Below are 22,383 nucleotides of genomic sequence, written 5' to 3' on the forward strand. Positions count from 1 at the left end.
AGACTGCATGCAAAAGGCAAGATGACATGAAAAAAAAGAAGGCAGGAAAACAGAGGAACAATAATGAGTTCAATGTGTTCGGAGCACAGATTTCATCAAGGGCTAGAGAAGAAAATGGGATTGGAAAAATATCCTAAAGGAGGAAGTGCTATGCCTGGTGAACGGACTTAACCCAATAAGAAACATGGGTCCAAGTGCAGATTTTTAAGCAAGAACACAAGAAAATCTACTGTTTGGAAAGACACATTCATTGATATCAAAGGACGGGGGTCAGCAAACTATGTGCCAAGTCCAGTCCTTTGTCGTTTTATTTTCCGGCTCATGAGCTAAGGATGACTTTTGCATTTTCACACGGTTGAAAACCAATCAAAAGAACGTATTATGGCACAGGAAAATTAAATGCAATTTAAATTTCAGCGTCATCCATAAAGTTTTAGTGGAACACGGCCATGCTCATTTGTTTACACCTTGTTTATGGCCACTTTTGTGCTAAACAGCAGAAATCATTAAAAGTATTTACTACCTACCCTGCACAGAAGATGTCTGCCAGCCTCGGGTTAAAGGATATAGCTTAGAGCAGATAGAGAAGAGAAGGCAGGGAAGCCAGCGTGAAGGGCAGAGGGAGAAGCTTCAGCCATGTTTCTCCAACCTGAGTCACGTACAAATCCCCCTCCGAAACTGCTCCAGGAGCTCTAGTGTCACTTGAATTACTTTTATTCAAACATAAATTAAATATTTACAAACAGACATCCTGGTAAAACTTCCTTATTCTTTTAGCTCTTACACAACTCTAAAACCAAAACAAACTTAAAAATCAAGTACAAACAAAATTACAAGACCAGTCAATTTCACGTTAACGTCCTTAATTTAAGGTGAGGGACGATGTCTTTCGGCTGCAACCAGATGTCTGCGTCGAGGTCCCAGGCCAGCCCCAGATTCATCTGAGTGTGAGTGCAGGTGTCTGCTACCACGTCTGGGTGATGACAACAATCTCACAACCTTCTCTGGGTGCAAGCACTCCAGACACCTTCATTCACGTAGAATGGCATTGGCAACATTTCTGTAAAGGGTCAGATGATAAACATTTTAGTCTTTGCAGGCCCCTGCTACAACCACTCAATTCCGCCATCCTAGCTCAAAAGCCCTCACAGACAGGCCATAAACGGCCAGACGCGGGTGTGCTCCACTCAAACTTTACTGACAGAACAAGCAGTGGCCAGAATTAGCTCAGAGGCTCTGGGTCAACCTTTGTTCCAGGGCAAAGTGGAAAACTGGTGGGATTTCTGTTCAGTTGTGGACACACCCTCGACAGGACAGGAGACCGCTGTGGAAGGAGGAGTCACTGCCACGGCCGCCCATCAGATGTATTCACAACGACAGGCTACAGGCTCGACTGGGGCCACAAGCCTGGACAGCAGACAGCGTCACAGCACTGTCACCTCTTCACTTCACATCTGTATTCAAACCAGCTCACAGCAAGAATGACTATCTTGCCACTTCCCTTGGCCCAGAATGGGGTTTCCACCCACCGGCCCTCAACCTCAGGAGGCTCAGAGATGCCTGCAGGTCCTCACCACTTGGTTCCTGCTGGGACATCCAGAAGGGCCGGGTAATTATGGACTTTGCACATTAGCCACCAGAGTCCAATGCATACTGACAGAGTCTGAGCGCCATGCCGTTATAGTTCTGAATCTCAAAACGCAGTAAGAAAGGAAACTTGGCAACAGTCTTTTTAATTTGGTACCTTTTTACCCACACTGCGGGGCATTTGGGATCAGAGTTCTGATTCTCTTTATGAAGCTCTTCTATATACAGAATCACAGCCTACCTTTAACTTGGAGCCTGACACTCGAGACAATTTTGTTATTACTATTACGCTTCAATTTTAGACAAAAAACACATTTTGAAAGAAAAAAGTGCCAAGAAATACTATAACTTGGATAAGAAACAGTCTCATTTATTAGAGTCTTTCTTGTAGGGAAGAAACCTTCCCCACACACGTCCCCTCACCTGGCTACTCTTCTCTTCCCAAGACAGTCAATTCAGGGAAAAAAGAGGAGTAAAATCTGACTCTGGGGGCCAGCCTAGTGGCGAAGTGGTTAAGTTTGTGCACTCTCCTTCAGCAGCCTGGGGTTCACAGGTTCAGATCCCAGGAATGGACCTCCACATTGCTCACCAAGCCATACTGTGGCAGTGTCCCACATACAAAAAATGGAGGAAGACTGCCACAGATGTTAGCCCAGCGACAGTTTTCCTCAAGCAAAAAAGAGGAAGACTGGCAACAGACGTTAGCTCAGAGCTAGTCGTCCTCACAAAAAAAAAAAGAAAGAAAGAAAAGAAAAGGAAAAACCTGATTCTGGTGTGTGTGTATAAACTTGTCATCCTGGTGAACGGATGGATGGGTGGCTATGTACCAACCAGACGAGGAGGCTGAGTCCTCCAGTGAGGCTTCGGGTGTGTTCTCCTGGGTGTTCCTGGACAAACTGCACTCCATTGCTCACGACCATCCTTACACGGGCCAGGCTCTATGCCAGGCACTGGTCAACTAGAATGGAAGACAAGAGGGGCCTTGCCCTCAAGGAGATGGCACTGGAGTGGGCACCACCAGAGTCTTAGTTTTAGTTACGTGCTTACTGTGTGCCAAGCACCATGCCAAGCGCTATACACACAATTTCTCTGGGAATACTAATGACACTCCCATTGAACAGACATGATCATCTTGTCTTTACAGATAAGGAAACTGAGACTCACAGAGGTTAAATGACCTGATGAAGGACAGACAGCCAGTCAGCGGCAGAAGCAGGTTTCGACCCTGTGTGGCCTAATCTCGGAGCTTCTGTACTTCCTCCTGCAGAAGCTGGACACCTAAACAGACAATTCCACGACATCCATTATCCTACAACAGGGAGAGCCGAAGCAGGGGCTCTGGGGGCAGGGGACTTGTGAGGGTGGTGGGCTATTTAGAGTACTCTAGAACAAACTGATTAGGACACACGACTCATGAGTGGGACCTGAGCAAAGCCCAGCTTCTGAACCCAGTGGAGCACTTTGCTAAACAGCCCACTTTAGAGCACTCGGGACTGTCTTGGAGGGAAATAAAACCACCAACCAGGCTTTCCTCCCAGAGATCCCCGTGGCTAACTGCCTCACCTCTTTCAAAACTGCTTTCAAACATCATCTTCACAAGGAGCTACTCAACCACCTTATTGAAGCTGCACCCTGCCCCCTCACCATCGCTCTGATCTCTTTCCCTGCCCTCCTATTTCTCTGTTGCACTGTTTTCACCTTCCAACCTATGGTACTATCTATGTAACTTACTTACTCACTACGTTTACTGCTTATTCTTATTGTTTACTACTTGAATCCTTTCTTTAGAACATAACGTCAACGACAGGAGGAACTGGTGTCTGTTTTGTTCACCACCAGATCCCAAGTCCCTAGAAGAGTGCCGTGTATACAGCAGGTGCCAATAATATTTGTTAAATTAATAAACGAGTGAAGGAGTGTTGAAAAACAGACTGCGGATGTAAGACTGGGCTGAATGAGTTTGGCAGCCCTTCCCAGCCCTGGCGTTCGGCTCCCACATACAGGAAAAGCATCCTTCCATTTGGGATTCAGGGACACTGGAAGCAAGTTCTCACCCGTCTAGATACATGACTGAGGTCTCACCGGGATTGTGCTTTCGAATGTGGATGAGACCTTCATGTTCAATAAACTCTCATCCTTGGTCTCCCGTGCTTGTCTTCATTCTAGTCTTGTGCTCTCGTGACATGGGCAGTTAAAGAAGAGAATTTAGGGGTTGCCCTGTGGCCGAGTGGTTAAGTTCACGTGCTCTGCTTGGCAGCCCAGGGCTTCACCGGTTCAGATCCTGGGTGCGAACATAGCCCTGCTCATCAAGCCATGCTGAGGTGGCGTCCCGCATGCCACAACAAGGACTCACAACTAAAACATACAACTACGTACTGGGGGGCTTTGGGGAGAAGAAGGAAATAAGTAAATAAATAAAAGAAGAAGAAGAGAATTTAGTGCACACAGCAAAATCCCCCACATCTCAATGGCAGGCAGAACAAACTCTGTGATTTGAGTATTTTTGTGAAAATTCATAGGAGTGTCTTTGTGTCTGAATTCATATAATCTTAAAATTTACAAGAATCCAGTTTCCTTTTTATAAGGTTTCTATAACACATGTGTCAAGTGTCTAGTTTTGAAAGGACTTCATAATTATTTCACTTACAACTTCCTCTGGGTTAATTATGGGAGTCTAAGAGTTGGACGAGGGGACAAGAGTAATACAGTTCTTGACATGCCATCTGAATGCAGGCTGAATGCGGTCTGTAACAAAGCCTTCCGGTTTTCCTTTTACTTATTATGTTGTCTTGTCCCCTTATCAGGGTGAGGAACACTCCACTTCTTTACAGGTTCAAACTGAATTCCAAATTCTGTCTGGAGCACATTTGGGTTTCTACCAGGTCCACTTTCTATTTCAATCCGAGGGGTGGGAGAGATGGAGGGTACCAAAATTTATTCCTGTGTGCTCAAATGTGATCAAACCTCGAGCTCTCACTTGATAGTTAACGTCAAAGACCAACTTTAGCGTCGTCTCTTTCTGTATTAATTCCTTTTTAATGCACATCTCTCTGGTTTCCAAAGCCAGAAAAATCTGCAGTTCATTCTAGATTATTCCCCCTGCCCTAACCCCTTCCCTGGCTATCATTTTGTCCTCAAGTTCTGTCAGTTTACATCTAAATATTTCTTGAATCCGTCCATTTCTCTCCATCCTCACTATGGCTGCCTCGATTATGGCTGCCACACTGCTCTGCTGCTAAGGTCCAAAATCATGAATGAGGCCTGTAAATAGGGTGACCAGTTCATCCAGGTTTGCTCGGGACTGTCCCAGTGTTAAATCTGAAAGTCTTACACGCCAGGACCCTCCCCCTAGTCCTGGCCAAACTGACACTGTTGGCACCCTCCCTGTAAGTCTTGGCAACTCTCTGCTTCCTCTGTGCACTGCAGCCCCACTCACCTTCTTCCAGTGACTTGGACTTTCTTACCTCAAGACCTTCACACGGGCTGGTTTTCTCCCTGGATTGCTTCTGCACTCACTCTTTGTCTGGTTAACTCATCCTCCTCTCCCAGATGCTGGCTGAAATGCCACATCTTCAGATAGCCTTTCACGACCCAGCACCCAGCCCCAAGTTAATTTCTGACCTTGCTCCAGCCTCTCGCTGTATTCTTTACTTTGCCTTCACATCTCTCAATTAGTGGGTTATATTTTGTCTGTGTAGTTACGTGTTTAAAGAAGCACTTTCTTCGTTAAAATTCAGCTCCTCAAAGGCAGACAACGTGTCTGTCTATACAGCTGATTGTCCCCAACACCTTGCCCAGGACCTGGGAAGTATCGAGCCCTCTATAAATACACTTTCAATACATTTACTTTGTATGTGTTTTCCTTTTCCCCTGATTAAACTTACAAGACCTCTTTCTATCCTCCCTCCATCCCTTCTTCTTGCCTTTCTGGTCTCTTGCTGTCTCTCCTTTCTTGCTCTTTCTTTCTTTTCAAGAAACAACTCTTGGAATTAAGTGTTAATGCTACTGTTTTCATGATTTCTTGAACCAATATTTTCTGCTTTTATCAGTATTATTTCCTTCATCTAATTTTCTTAGGTATATTCTTTATTTTAGTTTTTGAGCTCTCAGGCCCATTTGCCAGCTCTCTCTTCCTCCCACCTGCTTTAGCTAGACTGAGCCTGCACTTTTCCTCAAGAGACAGAGCTGTGTCACTTCGTCACTCTTTTGGCACCCGTTGTTTTCTCTGTGGGATATACCCTTCGTTTACTAATCTAACAGGTATTTAACGGCTACCTCCCCACCTTGTCTACTGAACTAATAATTCTTTAAGATCCAGCTCAGCTGTTTCTTGACTGTAACGCTTTCCTGCCTCCACCCCCACTGAGTTCATCCGCTGCTCTGTGCCGCACCCGTACCTGGAGTGGACATCCGTTATAGTACTTACGTTGTGTTGTAACACTTTATTCATACTCCATCTTCCCCACTGAGCTCTGAGCTCCAGGATGACAGTGTCCGACCTCTGTGTCTATTTTGGAGGAGGCTGAGATTCTGGAGGAAAGGGACACACATAATTAGCATGGCTCTCTCTACAGCTTCATCCTCCTAAGAACTAAACAGACCTTCTAAAAAAAAATACATAGAATAAGTCAACAGGAAAATAAGCAAGGAGATGAAGAGACAGAAAAAAATACTGAGTCAGGGACCATGTACATTTTCAACTTGATTAGATAATACCAAGGGAAATTTCTTTATTGGAGGAAAGAAGAAAAACAAGAGAGGGGCAAATACAAAAATGAATTTGATGTAGATGAGAGAGATTTTGAGAAAACTCACACTGATGGACTTGGTCCCCACAAAACATGATTTTGCCGAGTTTGGCAGTGGGGATGGCATACGGACCTTGATCAGAGTGGAACAGGTTTGGAGTACTTTAAGAATATGTTGTGGTCAACCAGTGAAGGATTGAGGACATCAGAACCATCAAAGGGCCAACTAGATAAAGAGCAAATAACTCTTGTGATTTTATTCGGTGCGGCCTCACATTCTAGATATTGAAGGGGGTCATGAGTGGCATGGCTGAGGATGGGAAGGCAGGGGTCATGGAAGTGCACAGAGGTAAGGGCATCAGGGATGCTCACGAGAACCAGCAAAGTGGCTAACCTTGGGCTGAAACAAGCAAGGCCAGAGAGGTGTGAGCACGGAGATCCTGAGCTGACAGACAGCAGGCTCCAGGGGAAGACAGAGCTGAAGATGTGGAAGGAGAAGTCACTGTGATCAGTCGTGGGGATTTCAGAATTCACACTAGGTTTAGGGTAGGTCCAGTCCACATCAGGGTTTCATCCTCTCGCTGGCCAATGACATGCTTTCATGCCATTTGATGGAAATGAAATACAAACTATGAGAGAGTAAAAGAAGAAAACTGGCTAAAGAGTTTTTCAGTCCCTGCAGTGTCTATCAAATCCAATGCCAAGTACTATTCAGGTCTTATAACCTCCCTTGTTCCTGTGTTCTGGCTCCAGTCAGGACACCCCTGGGCCCAGAGCTCCTGAGGTTCATCTGGTGATGGGTCAGGTGTCAGAGCGACTGTCCTAGCTTTCACGGGAGCCTTTGTTCAGGGGCAGCAGGGAGAGAGGGGCCCCTCCTCTTTAATGGTGCTATCAGAACATAGGCTTCTTTGATCTTGTCTGGAATACTGATGGATAAAACTCTCTATGCATTTTATAGGAATATAAAAGACAAACAAGAATGATTTTTAAACACATGAAGCTTTAAGCTACAGATTTGCAGACACATTTTCCCCTTCCTTATTGCCTATCTCTAGTCTTTCTGGGAGGAAACACACATCTTGGTGTTGCTTTCTTTCAAACAAGAGAAAGGAGTCAAAACAGTTAATCTCACACGCTTCCCGTGATAGGGAAAAGGCAGCACACGCTGCTGTAGGAGGAGACCTTGGGAGCAGAGCCAAAGTAGAGGATTTTCCCAATGGGTCCCCATAATGATGCTCTTGGAGGAGGAGAGACTCAGAGTCACCCAAAGGTCCAAGGCGAGGCCAGGCCCATGAAGGATTCAAGTGGATGGAAGTGATGGTCACATCCCGTGAGGAGCCCAAGGAATCATAGCCAGAAGATAAGGGGTGGAGGTGGCCCTGAGGTTAATGACAGGAGAAGACATAAGAAGGACAAACGTACAGGGGCCTACGGTCAAGGTTGGAAACTTCAGCAACTAAGACGGTGGTGTCATAAACAGAAAAGAAAGATGCAGAGAGAAAAGCAAACCTGCACTGGGAATAAGGAATCGGCGGAACTAGTCTGCCTGAGACTATCAGGACACGGCTTCTTCAACTGCGGGTGCGAGAAGCTGGGAAAATCAGAGAGGGGATCACAACCCTGATCACCTTCAAATTCCAATTTAACAGACACCCAAGCTCCATCTTCCTCCTAAGACAGCACATCAGTGCCTCTGTATCCTTAACTGTGCATCTGGAAAATCAGATTCTAAAGCAGCCATTGTGGTGGCTGACATGGAGGGCCTATGGTAATCACGCGACAGCTGTGAGAGCTTTGGTCTTGCAGACCCTCAAACACCTGCCATTTCTTCCCCCCACCTCTGCCCTTCTGTTAGCAACATTCACAGTTGGAAAGATTTAAATCCCTTCATGTGAGTTACTGCACACATGCCAAGTAGATGCTCAATGGTCACCTCGTTCACTCACCATCTGCCAACTTTGTAGGATGTGTGAGTTGAGTTCATGCCTCAAGAAAACGTCACAATTGTTAAATCTCAAGAGTCACCTCCAGATAATCTAAATTTTAAGTATTGAATGTGTAAGTGACACAGGACTGGTGTTTAAAAGCATTTGCATAGGAACTCAATTCGAAACCATCCTGTGGGGCTCAGGCCATTGAGTCAATGTCTCCAGAGGCTCTGGCTCTTCAAACATGAATTCCTCCTGTTTCATTAGTTTGTGCTATTGCTGTGGCTCCCAAGGGGTTACCTTTGGGACAAGAGACTTAACCATGACATTGAGCTTTCAACTGTGTAGGAAATAAACTCAGAAACACCCATCCTTAACCAAATTTGTTTCACTTCAGGGAAAGAACAGATATGGGGTTCTTAAAAATTAACGAGCGGCATTGATATTGAATTTTAGATTAAATGATTTTTACTAAAGCCTCTAAAAGATACCCCTTTTTAGCAGGTCAAAGAGCTCTGCTTCAGAAATGACAGCACAGCCTCCCGGTGAACTGCTTGTGTGCAGTGTCTCTTTTTCTTCTTCCCCTTCCACCTCCTAGAGAAGCTCTTCAGGAGCCTCAGACGGGGGGCTGCTGTGTGGCCAGTTCCAGGGGGACTATTCACATCCGAGTCCATTCACATGACACTCCATCACTGTTAGAGGCGCAGGGGTCAGAGAGAAAACTTGTCCTCGCTGTGTAAATACACAGACAAACCTCTTAAAGAAAGCTTTCTCAGTGTCTTCGGTCAGGCTTCCCAGAAGCAGGGCCTGAGACAGTGACTCTGGTGAAAAGGATTCATTGGAGGAGGGCTCTCTGGAGGGGGTGCAGTGTGAGGGAAGCAGCAGACAGGAGAAGAAAACTAAGCAAAGGGGCTGTCTCAGCTGGAGACTAACTTCTCCCTCGTATCCCAGAAGGCTCTGGTCCACCTTGAGGCCAGGCTTCCGGCTTTTTGTGCCCCAGTCAATCATTGGCCACTGACTGTCCCCTGCGGCCAGGAGTAACCTCCCAGGCAAGGCAGCTCCATTTGAGCAATGAATACTCACAGCAACTGAGGAAAGAGTGTGCCACCAGTGAAGGGGACCCGGGCAGGGCACCAGCAGCATCCACTAGACTTGGGGAAGGAAGGGAAGATCAGAAAAGCAGAGACGGCCTCTCCGAGCAAGCGGCATATAAGCTGAGTCCAGAAGGATAAGTAAGAGCCAGGATAAGTAAGAGACTTGGAGGAAAAGCACGGAGAATGGTGAAGGGAACAGCACTCGCAATGGCCCTGGGGTAGAAAAGAGAATATGGACCTCCTTTCCTCTTCATTCAACGTGCTCTGGCCTCTGATTCTGGGCTGGAGGGAAGTGTGTAGTGGTATTCCTGTAAGGCAAATGCAGGGCAGGCAAAGAGTTTTGTACTTTGGGCTTCTGCAAAGGACCCAACAGATTTGTGGAAGAAAACATCATGAGTAAGCTCTGGGCCCTGAAGATTGCTAGTCTCACCTTTCACGTGCACTCATCTCTGTACAAAAGTATGTTTATCTGTTTTAGGGAGATAAGTGAAGATTCCTTGCCTGGAAACTTTACAAACGTCCAGGAAGGCCAAGCTCTTGGTCTGCAAGGGTGTAGCATCTCCTGTTCTCAAAAGGGTAACATGGACCATCCCTCCCAGGTATGACATCCTATGTGCCATCTAATGATTTGTGGCACCCAAAACTCAATGAAGATAGAACATAGACAGACAGATAGATGGAAGACCAGGATGTTCAAATACAGTTTTCTGGTATATGAATTCTGAGACATCAAAACCTCCCTAGGAAATGAAACACCTGAAGTGTCTAGTGAAGTGGAAGGCACTGGGAAGAACTGACCCTGCGTCCCCTCAGTGTCCCAGCAGGGGGTGTTTGGATGAGCATATTCAACTCAGCAGGAACCGAGCAAGGCAAGTGGCTGCAAAGGGGCAACTGGTAGGTGAGAAGGGCTTCCATTTTGTTTGCAGATAAAAGCTTCTCAGGACATATTTCTTGGATAGTGAATAAAGAGCCCATTGAGGGCTGGCCTCTCACCAACCACTGTAAAGACAAGCTGAAAAGAGAAGAAACAGAGAAAAAGATAGGATAACAAAGGGGGATGGGAGATTTATGGGCTTAGAGCTCCAAATTTAAACATGAGATATGAGAATTTCAACTAAAGATGGTGATTTGGGGACTAATATATACGAAGGTCCTTAAAAACGCCCCCAAAAACCATCTTGTATTTTAAAAAGAACGAATCCGTGGTAATGCTAGTAAACTAGAATGGCAGTCAGCTGGAGGACATCTTGAAGAAATCCGAGAAGACAGAAAGCAGATAGATCTGACTGATGAAAACAGATCACAGAAAGATGTAGACCAAAATGCTGGAGAAAAGAGGGACCCTTCCCACAGGGGTCCTTTGAGAGCTCCAAGCTCCTAGTCCACAAACATCAAGGACAGAGATGAGACAGGGTACAAGCATGAAGGTAACTGGTAAATGAATCACAGGCCAAGTCCTCCCCCAAGGTCTGTTTCCTGACTTCACATCTTTCCCCTCTCTCTCCTTTGCTCACCAACTCCAGCTTCATTGACCTTCTTTATGTCCTTTTAACACGTGAAGTATCTCCCCAGCTCACTGCCTGTGCACTTGCTGTTTCCTGTCTGGAACAATCTACCTCCAGACTTTCACATGGTTGGCTCTTCCTTGTCACTCAGGTCTTGGCTCAAACTTTAGCTGCTCAAAGCATTCTTCTCTGATCACAGTATCTAAATGAGATCCCAACCCCAGCCAGTCACATCACCCTGCTTGCTTTCCTTCAGAGCATGTGTGAATCTCTGAAGTTGTCTGACTCATTTATTTCTTTGTTTCTCGTCACCTGAGGACAGAGGCCTGATCTACTTTGTTTATCAGAGTATCTACAGTAGCTGGAACATCAATACAATGCGGTGTTTGTATCAGTGAGCTCTTGCTGGGTGATAAACTACCCCAAAACTTAGGGGTCTCAAACAACAACTGCTTATTTAGTTCATGATTTGGATCAGCTAGGCAGTTCTTCTTATCTGCGTGAACTCAGTACATCTCTCCCAGGCTCTGTATCCCAGGCATCCATGCTCAGCTGTAAATTGGCTGCTGGTTGGATAATCTAGGGAAGTCTTTGTCACATGCTATGAGTCTGGCAGGCTGTTGGTCAGAGCAACAGAAGCAAATGGGCCACATGCCTCTTGTCATCCTCTTGGGCTTCTTCATAGGAGTGTTATTTTTTTTTTTTGAGGAAGATTAGCCCTAACTGCTGCCAATCCTCCTCTTTTTGCTGAGGAAGACTGGCCCTGAGCTAACATCCGTGCCCAGCTTCCTCTACTTTATATGTGGGACGACTACCACAGCATGGCTTGCCAAGCAGTGCCATGTCCGCAACCGGGATCCAAATCGGCGAACCCCGGGCCACCAAAGCAGAATGTACACACTGAACTGCGGAGCCACCGGGCTGGCTCCCAGGACTGTTAGTTCTGATAGCTCAGAATTCATATGGAAAAAAATGTATTTTTAACTTTCCTGTCTTTTACTTATTTGGGGTTTCTTTTGAGCAAGATTAGCCCTATGCTAACATCAGCCACCAATCCTCCTTTTTTTGCTGAGGAAGACTGGCCCTGAGCTAACATCCATGCCCATCTTCCTCTACTTTATATATGGGATGCCTGCCATAGCATGGCTTGATAAGCAGTGCATAGGTCCACCCCCAGGATCCAAACTGGCAAACCCAGGCCACTGATGTGGAGTGCACGAACTTAACAGCTATGCCGCCAAGCTGGCCCCTTACCTATCTTCTTTATAAGGGCAGCAAGAGACAGCAAGTCCAGTGTGCAAGCGGTTTTCAAGTCTCTCCTTCAGGTCACTGTTCTAGAATCCCAATGATCAAACTAAGCCACAGGGCCAAGCCAGATTCAAGAAGATGGAGAAACAAATGCCACCTCTTGCTAGGAGGGGCTCCAAAGTCACATTGCAGAGGGGCATGGACACAGGATAGACAGAATTTTCAGCCATTTTGCCACTCTTATCATACTGCTCAATATATGTGTATATATATATGTGTGTGTATATATATATATACACACACACATATATATATATACATATGATGAATATTTTTGATTTAAAAGACTGCATCTGGGAAGGCTGGGCTAGTTGGACCACATCTCTCTTCCCTGCCCTCCTCCCAAATATATACAGCAGACAGCAGAGGCTTTTGGCCCCCACATAAAAATCCTAGCTGTGCACGCTGAAGAAAGTGACCTGCTTACATGCAGATGCCTCCTCATTTGAGTGTAGAACCATGAATGGGAAGCAAAGCAGAGTCTGAGGAAACTCTGGAACATCCAGCAGGCACCTTAATGAAAAAGGAGAGGCAACACAGCTTTTCTCAAGAAGGAACACATCAAAATAATTCACTGCTCAAGTCAAGTCCTCCCTTTTTTGACTTGCTCTCCACAGCCGGCTGACCCCCACAACTCTGAACTGTCATTTTCCAGTTATGGCACCAGACCCACCAGTACAGGCTCATCCAGGGAGCAGTTTCTTGGCAGAGAGAGCTACACAAATCCAAATGGAACTCCCACCGCTTAACAGCCTAGATCTTTATTCACAAACAAGAACTAACAGCCAAGGGTCAACAAATGTGAAGAAAAAAAAATCACATACGTGACTCACATTAAGATTAACAAGTAAAATAATTGTGTTTTTAGGAAATAAAGATCATTCAGGAAACAAAACAACGTTAAAAGAGTAAGAAATGACTCTAGTGAGATAGGAAAGATGGCACGTGCAAAAGCAAGAACAGACTGCTGCTGCAAAAAAGGAGTAATCAGAGGACGAAAATGAGTGCCTGGGAATTAAAAATATGTTTGACACTAAAACAATTCAGTGGACAGACTGACTAAGAGAATGGGGATGGTTAACAACATGTCAGTGATCTGGTGATAAAGTCAGTGGAATCTTGCAGACCAGAGCCAAAGGCAGAATGATGGCACATAGGAGAGAAATGTGAAGCAGCATACATGTCTGCCCTTTCTTTTATCGGGGTTCTGGAGGCAGAGAACAGAGGTAATAAAAGGGAGGAAAAATTCAGTAGAAGATAATTTCTGTGAGACAAAGGCTACAGGGGTTTCTGAAGGCCCCCTCCTTTTTTTTAAGGAAGATTAGCCATGAGCTAACATCTGCTGCCAATCCTCCTCTTTTTGCTGAGGAAGGCTGGCCTTCAGCTAACATCCATGCCCATCTTCCTCTACTTTATATGTGTGACGCCTACCACAGCATGGCTTGCCATCAGTGCCATGTCCGCACGCGGGATCCAAACGGGTGCACCCCAGGCCACTGAAGTGGAACATGTGCCCTTAACCACTGTGCCACCAGGTCGGCCCAGAAGCCCCTTTTATATGGGCACTAATCCCATTCCTCAGGGCTCTGCCCTCATGACCTAATCACCTCCCAAAGGCCCCACCTCCTAATACCATCCCATTGGGCCTTAGGATTTAACAAAGGAATTTTGGGGAGACACAACATTTAGGCCACAGCAACGGGGCCAAAGAAAATGGTGTCATGAATTTTGCTTTGGGCATCGGAAATACTAGAAAAAGGAGGTGTTATTTCTGTTCCACTGTGAAGGACAAATATCAATTCCCACTGAGAGGCAAGGCATTACAGGCAGAAGGAAGAGTATATCAGTAGAAGTAGAAAGGTCTGAAATTTCCTGACAGGTTTGGAGAAAGAGATCAGTAGTTTAGTGTGGCGAGAGTCTGAGATCTATGGCAGGAAGTGAATACACATGAATCTGAAATGATAGGATTGTGCCAGATTGTAAAGAGCTCACATGCTATTCTGAGAGGCTTTTCTACCTGACACTATACATAGTTGGGAACCCTTGGAGAATTTTATGCAGCAGAGTGACATATTCACAATCTACTTAGCTCAGAATCATGAATAGAAAGTGGGTACTTTCTGATGAGCCATTCCGCAGACTCACCTAGATGTAAAAACTCAAGAGTACACAGAGAATTTCAATAGCACTAGGAACCAGAAATATTTCACCATTACCTGCTAGAAAACCGGAAGAACTTCCATGAGTTAAACCTTTAAAGCTTACAGGTAGACTGGTGGAACCATTCATGGTAAAATATTTCAAGAAATCTCACAAGCATAGACTTTCTTTCATCAGAGCGAAGGAATTAAAATCTCCCTCAGTATGGAAACTATTTAGTAGAGGATTCAGAGTCTTTAACACCCTCATCCAGCATCAGTTGTGAGCTGAAACGTGCATGTGGAAGGAAAGGAGCTGTGGGGCGGCCATGGTGAAGTTGTAGCTTTTAGCCACGAATGCAGAAACAGCCCATCCAGGAATGAGTTTTAAATACTGTACAAAGACAATAAGGTAGTGGTATCTCAATATTTCTTCTTAGACATCAGGTTATTATTTTAAAGAATGAGTGACTTTTTAAACTAGAAAGTTTCATGACACTTGGCTATTTTAAACTAGATATCTGGCAGCCAGCCCCAGTGGCCTAGTGCTTAAAGTTTGGCACACTTTGCTTCGGTGGCCCAGGTTCGGTTCCCAGGTACGGACCTACACCACCCATCTGCCATGCTAATGGCAGCTCACATACACACCCACAAAAAACCAGTGACATCCGCCATCATGGTGGAGTGAGCTCTTCCCTTAGACTCTCTCCCCAAGACACAATGCAAAGGACATTCATAAACCAACAGAGAACATTCCCACAACACAACAGACGTCTGAGAGACCCAGGCAGCCATACATTTGAAGGTGGAGGTGCTGTACCCCCGGGATGAAGTGGAAGGAGGTAGGGGGATCTCCTCTTCCTCCTTGACGGTGATCTAGGGCACAGGACTGCATGTGGCTCTGTGAGGAGAGTGGGAAGGGGCAGCTCTCCGCAGGAACACCTTTACTCTTGGAGCTGCCTACAGCTGTGGGAAAGCCCCACACAGAGGAGGCCAAGGAATTGCAGGGGCATCTTTATCAAGCAAGCACCCCGGCGGGGGGGGGGGGGGGGGGAGACAGCAAGTGCAGAGCAGAATGCCCCCAGGATTCTGCATGCAAAACAAAGCACCTCTCCCTCCACTTGACACACCAGCTCAGCCAGAGGAAGGGACTCCTACCAGAGCACATGCACACACATTTCTAAAGCAGCAGCAGTGAGCGGGCAACGGCAGACGTGCCCAGTCAGCACAGATTCCAAAGGACAGGCACAGATGCCAGGGATCGCGGTGGGCTCAGAATACACAGCTCCTGCCCCTCCCACTGGTAGCAAGTAGAATCTGCGATCAGATACTTCCACTAAGGGGAAGCACAAATCCACCCCCTGAAATAGTACAAAAAGACACTTTAATACTCCAGACCAGAAGGAAAAGTGACAAGCACCCAGAAATCAATCTTGTCCTGAAGCCACAAAAATTTACAATATAAACGAAAGACCATTCAAAATAGCTATCATTAAAAAAATCAATGAGTTACAAGAAAACTTGGGAAAGCAGTTCAATGAAATCAGGAACAAAATTTAATGAACAGACAGAATTCTTCACAAAAGAGACTGAAACTATAAATAAAAACCCATCAGAAATGTTGGAGATGAAAGACACAATGAATGAGATAAAGAAAAATCTGGAGTCCTTGAATAACAGGGCTGATTTATGGAACACAGAAGCAGCAGCTTGGAGGACAGAAACATAGAAATGCTTCAGAAGAAGGAGGCGGAACTAAGATAAAAAAGAAATGAAAAAATTCTCCCAGAATCATCCGACTCAATTAGGAAATGCAACAGAAGGATTATAGGTATGCCAGAGGAAGAAGGGAGAGAAAGGAACAGAAAGCTTGTTCAAAGAAATAATAGCTGAGAACTTCTCAAACTTGGGGAAGAAACTGGATTTACAAGTAAAAGAAGCTAACTGAGGAGCTGGCCCCATGGCCGAGTGGTTAATTTCACACGCTCCGCTGCAGGTGGCCCAGTGTTTTGTTGGTTCGAATCCTGGGCGCGGACATGGCACTGCTCATCAAAACCACGATGAGGCGGTGTCCCACATGCCACAAGTAGAAGGACCCACAACTAAGAATATACAACTATGTACCAGGGGGCTGTGGGGAGAAAAAGGAAAAAAATAAAATCTTTAAAAAAAAAAAAAAAGCAGCTAACCGAACTCCTAATTGTATCAATGTAAAAACACCTTCTCCAAGGCATATGTTAGTGAAACTGGCAAAAGTAAATGACAAAGAAAAAATATTAAGGGTAGCAAGGCAGGAGAAAATAACCTACAAAGGAACCCCTAGCAGGCTTTCACTGAATTTCCCAGCAGAAACCTTACAGGCTAGGAGAGAACAGAACAATATCCTCAAAATTCTGAAAAACAGAAACTTTCAGCCAAGAAGACTCTATCCATCGAAATTATCCTTCAGATATGATGGAGAAATAAAAACTTTCCCAGATAAACAAAAGCGGAGGGAGTTCATTGCCACAAGACTCCCTCATATCAGAAAGAAAAAGAAAGGGTTAAAAAAGCCTTGAGCAAAGAGATAAATAGGCAGACAAAATCAGAAAACTGCAGTTCTCTATCAGGACAGGATAGCAACCAATTATAATATTGAAGATAAAGGAAAGGAACACATCAAAAATAACCGTAATCTCATCATTTTAACCACAAACTCACATCAGAAAACGGAAGTTAGGACAAAAGTAACTTAGAAGGGAATGAAGAAAGGGATGGAACCTGCTTTAGACTAAGGAAAGAAGAGGCCATCAGGAAATGGACTATCTCATCTATGAGATTTTTCAGATAAACCTCATGGCAACCACTAAACAAACAATCAGAACAGAGACACAAAGGATACATACGGAGAAAATCATTCTAGAGAACTACCAAACTAAACTGGCAGTCCGAAATACAAAGGACAAGAAACAAGGGAAATACAGAACGACCAGAAAACAAGTGATAAAATGGCAGCAGTAAGCCCTCATAGATCAATCATCACTCTAAATGTAAATGGATTGAATTCTCCAATCAAAAGAGAGAGAGTGTAGGCCTGGGCCAGTGGCTCAGCAGTTAAGTGCACATGTTCTGCTTTGGCGGTCCGGGGTGCGCCAGTTAGGATCCCAGGTGTGGACATGGCACAGCTTGGCAAGCCATGCTGTGGTAGGCGTCCCACATATAAAGTAGAGGAAGATGGACACGGATGTTGGCTCAGGGCCAGTCTTCCTCAGCAAAAAGAGGAGGATTGGCAGCAGATGTTAGCTCAGGGCTAATCTTCCTCAAAAAAAAAAAAAAAAAAGAGAGAGAGAGTGGTGGGATGGATTAAAAAATAAGACCCAACATTATGCTGCCTCCAGGAAACAGATCTCAGCTCTAAAGACAAACAAAGGCTCAGAGTGAACTGACGGAAGATGAGACTCCAAGGTAATGGCAAACAAAAGAAGCAGGTGTTGCCGTCCTTAGACAAAACCGACTTCAAGATTAAACAAGCAATGGAGTGACATCAGCATCATGGTGGAGTGAGCTTGCCCGGGACTCTCTCCCCTCCAAGATACAACAAAAAGGAGCAACCCTATTCCAAAAGAAAATACCCTAAAAGCACAAAAATCCTCGGAGAGTCACGGCAGCCACACGACAGAGGGGGGAGAGGCTGGAGCCCTGCCTCAGAGGAGCCGGCACAGGGTAAGAGAGAACTCTGCTCCCTCCCCTAAAGACTGTGGTCACTGCCAGGGAGGCTCTGTGACAGAAGGAGTGGGGGAGGGGTTGCGCGTCTGTGGAATCACCCAGGACTCCCTAGGGCCCTGGCGGCCTAAAGGGAAGCCCTTTAACAGGGCAAAAGCTTTCACTCAGGGGTGACCTCATCAAGCCAAGACCACAGGAGACCAGACAGCGAGAGCTGATCGGGAAACCCGGGACTGCACGCAGGAGAAAGTGCCCCTCCCCCGACCCGCACTGCGCTGGGCCAGCTCAGCTGAAGGTGGAGGGCTCAGAATACACGGCTCTCGACCCCCATCCACTGGCAACAGGCTGTAACTGCAACAGAATACTATCACAATGGGAAAAAGACTCATCCTTCCAGCATCAGGCAATTCATCAAATCTCCAGACCAGAGAGAAAATAAGCACCCAGAATTCAGTCCTGAGGATGCAGAAATAAGTAAACTAAGCAACAATGAATTCAAAAGAGCTATTGTCAAAAAACTCAATGAGGTAAAAGAGAACATAGAGAAACAATTCAACGAGTTCAGGAGCTAGTCCACAAAACAGATTGAAACTATAAAGAAGAATCAATCAGAAATATTAGAGATGAAAGACACAATGGAAGCTATAAAACAAAATACAGATTCCCTGAATGCTCGTGTGGACACCACAGAGGAGCGACATGTTGAAATGCTCCAGACAGAGGAGGAGAGAGAACTGAGACTAAAAAGAAATGAAGAAAGTCTCCGAGAAATATCCAACTCAATGAGAAAATACAACATAAGAATCATAGGTATTGAATAAGGTGAAGATAAGGAGAGTAGAGCAGAACGCGTGCTCACAGAAATAACAGCAGACAACTTCCCAAATCTAGACAATGAGAGGGAAACGTGTCTGGAGGAAGCCTTCAGATCTCCTAGATGTGTCCAAGTAAAAAGACCTACTGCAAGGCATATAGTAGTAAAACTGGCAAAAATGAATGACAAAGAAAGAATACTCAGGGCAGCAAGGCAGAAGAAAATACCCTACAAAGGAACCCCTATCAGATAAGCAGACTTCTCTGCAGAAACCTTACAAGCTAGAAGAGAATGGAATGACATATCCAAAATTTTAAAAGATAAAAATCTTCAGCCAAGTATACTCTACCCAGCAAAAACATCCTTCAGATATGAGGGAGAAATTAAAACTTTCCCAGACAAACAATGCTAAGGGACTTCGTAGCCATGAGACCCATCCTCCCACACCAAGAAATCCTCAAGAAGGCCCTCATACCTGAAAAAATGACAAAGGGGAGAGAGGGGTCACAAAACACAGAGTAAGGAGACCAACAGATAGACAGGATCAGAACAGGATAGCAAATATTCAACTACGGCATTAGGCTAAAGGGAAGGAATACACCAAAAACAAAGACAATCTTGTCACTTTAACCACAAACTCATGACACAAGCTGGAATAAGATATGAGAATAATAACTTAGGAGGCGAGGTGGAAAGGGACTGAATCAGTTTAGACCAAGGAAGTAAGAGGTCATCTGAAAAGGGACTATGTTATGCACGAGATTCTGAATACAAACTTCAGGTCAGCCACTAAACTAAAAAGCAGAACAGAGACACAAAAAAGAAATAAGGAAAAAACAAAGACACACAGCATAAAAAACGGCATAATTCAATGGGTAGACCAAAACACACAGGACGAGAAACAAAGGAAATGCAGGAAAACTGGAAAACGAGTGATATAATGACAGCATTAAGCCGTCATACATCAATAATCACCTTCAATGGAAATGGACTGAACTCTCCAATAAAAAGACACAGAGTGGCAAGATGGATTAAAGAACAAGATCCAATAATTTGTAGCCTCCACGAAACTCATCTCAGCTCCAATGACAAGGACAGGCTCAGAGTGAAGAGGTGGAAGACGAGACTCCAAGCTAACAGCAAACAAAAGAAAGCAGATGTCGCAATACTTACATCAGACAAAGCAGACTTCAAGACAAGGCAGGTAAAGAGATACAAAGAGGGGCAGTATACAATGATCAAAGGGACACTCCATCAAGAAGAATAATAACACTTATAAATATCTATGCACCCAACACAGGAGCAGCAAAGTTCATAAAGCAACTGTTAACAAACCTAAAAGAAGATATTAAAAATAACACAAGGGAGGATGGAACACTTCCTAACACATTCTACGAGGCCAGCATCACTGATACCAAAGCCTGAGAGGGACAGCACAAAAAAGGAGAACTACAGGCTAATATCGCTGATGAACATGGATGCAAAAATTCTCAACAAAATTTTGGCAACCTGAATTCAGCAATACGTCAAAAGGATCATACATCATGATCAAGTGGGATTCATACCAGGGACACAGGGATGGTTCAACATCCGCAAATCAATCAATGTGATACACCACATCAACAAATTGAAGAATAAAAACCACATGATCATCTCAATAGATGCAGAGAAAGCACTTGACAAGATCCAACAGCCATTTATGATAAAAACTATGAAAAACAATAGGGATACAAGGAAATTACCTCAACATAATAAAGGCCATATATGACAAATCCACAGCCAATATCATACTCAAAGGGCAAAAACTGAGCGCCATCCCCCTGAGAACAGGAACGAGACAAGGATGCCCACTATCATCACTCTTATTCAACATAGTACTGGAGGTTTTGGCCAGAGCAATTAGGCAAGAGAAAAGAATAAATGGAATCCAAATAGGGGGTGAAGAAGTGAAACTCTCGCTGTTTGCACACGACATGAGCTTGTATATAGAAAACCCCCCAAAATCCACTGGAAAACTAATACAAATAATTAACAACTACAGTAAATTTGCAGGGTACAGAGTCAACTTACAAAATTCAGTTGCTTTTCTATACTCCAACAACAAACTTACACAAAGGGAACTCAAAAATATAATTCCATTTGCCAGCGTACCTAAAAAACTTAAGTACCTAGGAATAAATTTAACCAAGGAAGTGAAGGACTTATGCAAAGAAAACTATAAGACATGAGTGAGAGAAATTGATAGTGACTTAAACAGATGTTAAGAGACTCCTTGCTCATGGATTGGAAGAATAAACATAGGTAAAATGTCCATACTACACAAAGGAATCTACAGATTCAATGCAATCCCTATCAGCATCCCACTGACATTCTTGACGGAAACAGAGCAAGGAATACTAAAATTCATATGGGGCAAAGATCTCGAATTGCTAAGGCAATCCTGAGAAAAAAGAACAAAGCTGGAGGTATCACAATCCCTGACTTCAAAATGTACTACAAAGCCATAGTGACCAAAATGGCATGGTACTGGTACAAAAACTGGCACACAGATCAATGGAACAGAACTGAAAGCCCAGAAATAAAACCACACATCTATGGTCAGCTAATCTTTGACAAAGGTGCCAAGAACATACAATGGAGAAAAGACAGTCTCTTCACTACTATCTCATGACTAGGTACTTAAGCAAAGAACTGGAAATCAATGATTCAGAGAGACTTATGTACCCCTATGTTCCTTGCAGCATTATTCACAATAGCCAAGACACGGAAGCAAACCAAGTGCCCATCAACTGACAACTGGATGAAGATGTCATATACGTACATACACACACACATATATATATATTTACACACACACACACACACACACACACACACACACACAATGCAATACTACTCAGCCATAAAAAAAGACAAACTTGTCCTATTCACAACAACGTGGATGGAACTTGAGGGTGTTATGTTAAGTGAAATAAACCAGACAGAGAAAGGCAAACACCATGTGATTTCACTCATACATGGAAGGTAAACACACGAACAAAGAGAACGGTTTACTGGTTACCAGAGGGGAAGAGGGGAGGGAGCTGGGCATGGGGGAAAGGGGCACATTGATATGGCGACGAACAAATTATAACGGACCACTGACATTTCACAAGGTTATAAACTCTTTTGACCTCAATTAGAAAAAAAGAGGAAGATTGGCGGCAGATGTTAGCTCTGGACGAATCTTCATCAGCAGAAAGAAATAAAAATAAAAAAAATAAACTAGAAATGTGGCTCAAGGCTGTGCACATCACCGAGTTCTCCAACTTCAGAGCAGGAACAAGGAAAAGATCACATAGCAACCTGATACGAACTAAGTAGAAATTACGTCTAACTAATAGGAAAAGGCTGTCCATTTCTCGCTCCTTCGTGAATACGCCGACGTGGAAATCAGAACATATATCTCAGCCATATGTCTTTGTCTTACTTTTCTTCAAGACTGTACAGCATGAACATAGAAACGTTCAGCTGAAAAGTCAGGAGAAGAGTCCTTGAAAGACTTCTATTTGAGGAAACA

At 44.5% G+C, this 22,383-nt stretch overlaps 1 pseudogene; it reads right to left on the reverse strand.

Moving 5' to 3' along the window:
• Positions 1-696: 696 nt before the first annotated feature.
• The window catches only part of LOC138922034 (heparan sulfate glucosamine 3-O-sulfotransferase 4-like), a 144,037-nt pseudogene continuing 122,350 nt past the window's right edge, over positions 697-22,383 (reverse strand).

Source organism: Equus caballus, unplaced genomic scaffold (genome assembly GCF_041296265.1).
Source record: "Equus caballus isolate H_3958 breed thoroughbred unplaced genomic scaffold, TB-T2T haplotype1-0000035, whole genome shotgun sequence".
In the NCBI taxonomy this organism is placed as follows: domain Eukaryota; kingdom Metazoa; phylum Chordata; class Mammalia; order Perissodactyla; family Equidae; genus Equus; species Equus caballus.